Consider the following 6819-nt stretch of genomic DNA (forward strand, 5'->3'; position numbering starts at 1 on the left):
TAGCACTTCTATTGACGGTGTGAAAATAGTTGATATCGGGTGGCAACTCCGCCCACTCCCCATATAACGTTACTGTTAAAAACTACTAAAAGCGGGATAAATCAAGCACTAAACACGCCAGAGACATTAAATTTTATCTCTGAGATGGTATAAATTGGCTTTATAGGAACCACGTTCAAAATTATACAGTGGGCGTGGCACAGCCCACTTTTAGGTGAAAACCCATATCTTGAGATCTGCTCAACCGATTTCAACCTTATTCGGTACATAACGTTCTTTTCATGTTTCTATGTAACAGTGCGAAAATGGGCGAAATCGGACTACAACCACGCTTACTTCCCATGTAACACCATTTTCAATTCCATCTGATTCTTTCACTTTTCCACAAAAATTGTCTAAATCGAACCAAAACTGTTTAAACCCCTAAGTACTAAATATGTGGACCCCAGTGCCTAGAGTTGACCTTCTACCGAAAATATCAGTCAATCCACAAAGAAATCTCAAACGAGTATACCATTTGACTTTGCGAGAGTATAAAATGTTCGGTTACATCCGAACTTAGCCCTTCCTTACTTGTTTGTTTTTGTTTTGCTTTTGCCATTTAAAAATATTGAAAATTTTTGTGAAAGAGGTACAGATTTAGTGTTTCCATTGACTTCGTTGATAGTTTTTTTTAGGATATGTAAATCAACCCCAAAGATTTACCCTCATAAGCAAATTTGTTTCTCTCTGTTTATTAACGGCTCGTGTTACCATTCCCATTGTCTTCTTTCGAGCTCCACACATTTCATTGCCTTTCAGCTCTTTTTCCGTCCTTCAAGCAATTTAACAATATTTTATTTTAAAATCCTGGCACTTTGTCATATCCGTATGTAAAAATAGACATGCAACGCACGCACACATAACTCTTTGTGATTGTATTAATATAGCCGGAATCAATACTAACATATCTAAACCCCTGCTGCTTTTCACGAACATTGGTTTTCGCTGGAAAGTTTTTATACCCTGAACAGGGTATATTAAGTTTGCCACGAAGTTTGTAACACCCAGAAGGAAACGGCGGAGACCATATAAAGTATATATATAAATGATCACCGTGACGTGCTGAGTTGATTTAGCCATGTCCGTCTGTCCGTCCGTCTGTCCGTCCGTCTGTCCGTCCGTCCGTCCGTCTGTATATATGCGAACTAGTCCCCCAGTTTTTGAGATATCGATCTGAAATTTTGAACAAGTCTTTTTCTTACCAAGAAGCTGCTCATTTGTCCGAACGGCCGATATCGGACCAGTATAGCATATAGCTGCCATACAAACTGAACAATCGGAATCAAGTGTTTGTATGGAAAACTCTTTCATTTGACGAGGTATCTTCATGAAATTTGGCGTGTATTATTATTTAAAGCATTCATCTAATCTCCGAAGAAATTGTATAGATCGGAAGACTATAGCATATAGCTGCCATATTAACTGAACGATCGGAGTAAAGTGCTTGCATAAAAACAAATTATTCTCCACAGAAATTGGTCAGATCAGATCACTATATCATATAGCTGCCATACAAATTGAACGTTCGGAATCAAGTTCTTGTAAGGGGCCTTTGTATTTGTGAAGGGTATTATAGCTTCGGCGCAACCGAAGTTAACGTTTTTTCTTGTTTGAGCAAAAATTTACAATTTCAGCCAAAAGTGTTTTTGTGATCTCAATTTCTTTCTGTGTTCGTGCAACATGTTGCTACAGAGTATAATAGTTTTATTCACCTAACGGTTGGTTGTATCACCTAGAACTTATCGTAATTGATATAGGTTTATGTATATATATATATATATTTAGATATCCTAATGAAACAATGGAGGACGAGTTCGCAAATGGGCGTAGCAGCCCGCACTTTTGCTATAAAAATTAAAAAAATAGATGTGGTCCTACACTCCAATAGGTTAAGCCTATTATACATTATATATTCTACATAACGCCTAAACCACTAATGATATAATAACCAAGTCAGTATGAAAATGGATGAAATCAGATTATAACTCCGCCCCCTCCCCCGCACAGTTTTGTTAAAAACTACTCAAAGTGTCATAAATCAATAAATAAATTCGCCAGAGACATTAAGTTTAAGACATAAAATGACACAAGAAGAAGATGACACAGTGTCTTTGAGGTACGACATACCGAGTCTAAAAATTGTCGGAATCGGACTGTTCAAAACCCCACATAGCCAATATTTGGACCCCAGTGTGTATGGCTGATTTTTTCCCGAACATATTGGTCAATCTGAAAGATATGTAATTGAACTTCGGGGAACAAGTTTCTTTGATAATAAAATATATATAATGGATCACCTGGTCAATACTTCGCTTAGCCCTCTACTTCCAGTTGACTTTATACCGCATATATCGGCCAATGTTGGAGTTATTTTAATGAAATGAGAGAGCGTATTTTTTTTATATCAGTGTATCTTTGTGCCTTGCTTAAGCCGCAATAAAACTGATATTTAGGATTTTGAAACGTTTCGTTGATTTTACTCTAAATATATATTTATATATTTATAAAATAGCTTGAAAATAAATTTTGAAGTATAGCCTAAACAATATCAAAAATTAATGCAATCAACCATTCCATTTTTCTGCCCCCAATCTACCCTATATAATTAGTTATATTTGAATGAAATTAAGTATACACGTTTTCTTAAAAGTTATAAAATATTATTAATGGTTTGGCGCTAAACCTCTTATTCTTAATATAATGAACTCCGATCCTTTGGTTGACGTTTTTTACATCAAATCAATATATTAAATTTATTTGAACCCGTTTACCGTTAAAGTTTTGTCAACACCTGAAAGTATTTAGCCGGCTGTGATTCTTGCAAGTTGCAAGAGTATAAATGTTCGGTTGCACCCGAACTTAGCCCTTTCTTACTTATTTTTGTTGTTTTGTTTTACTGCTGTTGGCAGTGGAGTCTTATATACAACGCCTCACAAAACATACCTGTTTAAATACCATAAAAACACAGGTATAGGCAAATATACGCAAATATACTTAAATAAGCATGCAATTGTATAAAAAAAAAACATCAGTGTTGCATGCCAGCCTATATTGACTCTTGGGCATGTATACGTTTGTGTGCGTAGTCAAATTTATGAACTAAGTCAACTGAAAAATGCCGAGTCATATGAGCGTGAAATTGTTGCTGTCATTAGATGCAGCAAACTCCCGCACGTCCACTACACGCGCGAGTGAAACTGTAGTGGCTGCACGACCGCCATACTGTGCTGGTATGTGTTTTGCATAATTGCAAGTGTGCATATACGAGTGCAACACTGTGAGTTGGAATGTGCGCCGTTGGCTGTCTGTTGACTTGACACTACTAAAATATGCCATAGCTGAGCGGACCGTGCGGACACACGACTATTTGACAGGAATGCACTGCAGTCACCAAATGTTTCGTTCTGTCCTTTTTGGTTTATGGTGTACATTTCAGTGTCACGACTATGTGGCACATTAATTACACTGAGAAATTTTATATCAATTTCGATGTTTGTTCGAGTCACTCTATAAACTCTTTTTGATTTTAAGTTAAAAGAAGATTTTAAACTTGTATTCCGACCAGTGACTGTTTGGCTATTAAGTTATTATCTCGATTGGTATTTAAACCCGCACGCGTCAGCAAGATAATAATTCTTTTGCTTTTGGTAAATTCCAAATGTTGGGTTATACGTTTTCAACAAAATAAATGAAACTGAATTTAGTAAATAATATCTCTAATGTGGAAATCAAGTGTGTACAATACAAGTATTAAACAAGTAAGGAGGGGCTAAGTTCGGGTGTAAGCAAACATTTCATACTCTTGCAGATAAAGTGATATATCGGATTTTCGTATATGGTATACATATTTTTATTAAAAGTAAGAAGTATGCATCCATTATTTACAATCACAGGCAAGAAATCACACTGTTATTAGAAAGAGATTCTTTCTGAATTTCATTAAGATTTTTTATATGCGGTATAAAGAAGTCCCAAAATATATATATTAGGTATATAGGGGCGAAGGGATGTATTAAACCGACTTTACTCATTTCTGGCATAAGGGTATGCTGTCATCAGAAAAATATTCTACCCGAATTTTAATTTTAGAACTCGCCTTCAACGACATAAAAATTGGTCATATGCACTAGGGTTCAAACATTTGTTGTCTCGGTGTCTTATTTCGACAATTTTTGGGCGTATGATTAAATACCTTTAGGCCTTTTTTTGTGCATAGTTTTACTCTGTTAACTTCATTGATGTTTGATTTGTATACTACTATATGCATTGAAAGAATCAAATATAATTTAGAAGGTTGAAATTGGTCAGGGAGTTCCTGAGATATAGGATTTCACCTAAATGTGAGCAGTGCCAGGCTCATTGTCTAATTTTTACATCAGGTCTCATTAAGTACATCCCTATCTTACTGGCTGTAAAAGTTAATGTTTTTGGCTAACTTATTCAGTAAGTTATCGCACTTTTAGTAGTTTTCTCAAAACCGTTATAAGGGGAGTGGGCGTCGCTTTTAGATTTTACTCATTTTCATAACGTTTAAAATAATACTGAAAGGCTTCCGCTCGGCAATATTAGTTAAATTAGCATCAGGTGTTTGAAAGATATGTAAGTTTAGCGATTTTCGGGGCAGTGCCACTACCACTTTTAAGAAATGTTTAGCTAGCAGATGTCCCTCGCCACCACGATTTCTTGTATCAAATTACAGTTGAATGGCGTTTTGTGGGCGTTGCATTTACGCCCATCTGCAATACCGACCGCCCTTAGCTGCCAGGGTGTGTATTTTTACTAGTTAATGATAGACGGACGGACATACAATCACCCGGATTTCAACTCCTCTGAACTGAGTTTGAGATTCTTATGCCAAAAGATAATACCAAACGAACTGCAATTCTATATTTTTTTAAAATATTTTCTGGCGTGTATTACCATCATCAATCTATTACAATAAAACTCAGTAATGCCTATCGCATTGAGCATTGCTAAGGGTACACATTTTAATAGTGGAGAGTGGTATAGGGCGATCAAATGAAATGACGTATCGATGACGCTTCTGCAGTAAAGTTATTGGCTTTACAAATATATGGACATTGTAAATATAGGAACTACTTCGAGAGACGATTTAGAATATTTTAAACGTTGATTTTTTCTTGATGAGTATATTACATTTACTACTACAAGTATACCATATATTCTGGGATTAAAGAAAAAGGCTTTATTAAACATAAGCTAGGTTGTGTAAAAAAATTGAGTATTCAGATTTGCATACAAAATGACAGCCACTGAGCCAATCTCCGGAATCAACTTTTTCAAGAGAGAATCGTCGTTTCATCTATCTCTATTTTACGCCAAAATAACAGTTCAGTTTTTTGAAAATCCTACACTAGCCTAACATCATGAATCAGTAAACCCAATATATGTTTACAATCGTTGTGGAATTAAAACAGTTTTACTCTCCTTGCAATTATATCAATTGGCGAAGCTTTCAAACAATTTTGAAAAATAACTCTTAGTCATTCCTATACTTAGCTTATTTTACGAATTTCGGTTAATATATTGAAGTTTTGTGATGTCATTATGAGGGAATAATATTTTGAGTAAATAAAATATCTGCTTTATAAGTTTTTTTTTTTATTTATTTAAGGAAATGTTTACAATATACAACCTAATGATAATATTAGAAAGCTGCCAATGGGATCCGTCATATTAAACTTACTTCAGAGAACCCTAAATAAAAGATTCAAACAGGCTTAAGGAATAATTAGCCAAATGTATTGTAATTTTACTAATCCACAAATTTCGAATTATTATAATAAGGATCTCTTCTGAAGAATTATAATTAAGAAAAAGGCACGCGTGAAAATATATTTTATCAAATTAATAAATAAAACAGAATATATAATGCTTAATTCGCTGCACAGTTGTTTCGAGAGTTTTCGCCTTTCTATTTTCCACCGATTTTCTTTCAGTGCGTAATGCCAGCCATTTGATGACATGGCTCTTTATCGCCAACGATATCTCTAAAAAAAGCAGGCACAATGTATGCAGGCATGGGTTTAGCAGGGGAAGCAAAAATATTGCTGTGGGTTAGCCATGGAATGCTTGGCACAGTGTAACACATATTGCGCGACATTGTGGTCAGACTGCTGCACCGAGTACTTCACGGGCCGCATGCACAATATTATATTTGGATTTATTTAGTTTAGTACTAAGTAATGGTGGCTCGGGCTTTAGTTGGCCAGCTTTACCGTTATGTGACGTAATGTGTTGGAATTTTATATGTGGCGCCCACGTTGCATGTAAAAGCGCTATACATACATTACTTTTCATTGCCTTTTACCACGCTTGCGGTTGATAGCTAAACTCAGTGCATAAGCCAAATAAATTACTGCAGTTTAGCAAATATCAACACATAAATGTGCATGTATTAATTTGTACTTTTTTCGGGCTTTAGCGAGGGAAATAATAAACGCCCATGGCTTAATTTCATTGAAAATTTCCATTCGCACACACAGGAGAAAAACGAAAATGGCAAATTATGCATGTGTATGTGAATGTATATGTTTATACGGGCAGAGCATATCAATATATGTATTTGTTAGACTCTAATTTAACCAACAGCTGCTTTGATTTTTTTCAGTTCGTAATTTAATTTATGACTTTTTCGTTAGTACTAATTTTGGATTGTTCAAAGGCAATTGCCGTTTTCTATAATGGCAAGCGAGCTTTCTGATTTACATATTTAAATAAATTTCACCAAAAATACAAATTATTACGAATCTTTAT

The sequence above is a fragment of the Bactrocera oleae genome, chromosome 2 (genome assembly GCF_042242935.1).
Source record: "Bactrocera oleae isolate idBacOlea1 chromosome 2, idBacOlea1, whole genome shotgun sequence".
Classification (NCBI taxonomy): Eukaryota; Metazoa; Arthropoda; class Insecta; order Diptera; family Tephritidae; genus Bactrocera; species Bactrocera oleae.